Raw genomic sequence first — 510 nt, forward strand, 5'->3', positions numbered from 1 at the left:
TCACATTGATCTGCTTGTGCAGACAATCACCTTTCAAATCAGATACATGTATTTGTTGCTAGTGGTTACCATGGTTACTCTAAGCTTTCCTTTCTGTGAGCAGGGATCCTGCACTGTTTCAAGTACGCCATGTACTTGAACTCAGACATACATGTACATGTAAATGTATCATTCCCAAGCCTAGGCATCTGGTCCTATGAGTATGACTAGGAGAAATAACTTGTCTTAGAAACCTACTTGTAAGTAAGTAAGGACTACTGTATCAAATTAGTATCAATGACAATATCATACACACGTCATTGGTCTATCCATCTACACCATGTACACAGAGCTAATACTAGTATTCATGGTATTACTACTATTACAGTCCATTTCAAAACTATAGACACGTGAACTCATACGTATGAGTCATACGTACTGTAGCGCACGACAGCCGTGAGTTTTGCCTGAGTGTTTTCTGGTTTTCAGATGTGTTTTTCAGGTTTTTCTTCGTCGCCGCGGGAAATACAA

This window comes from Sycon ciliatum, chromosome 5 (assembly GCF_964019385.1).
Source record: "Sycon ciliatum chromosome 5, ocSycCili1.1, whole genome shotgun sequence".
Taxonomy (NCBI): Eukaryota; Metazoa; Porifera; class Calcarea; order Leucosolenida; family Sycettidae; genus Sycon; species Sycon ciliatum.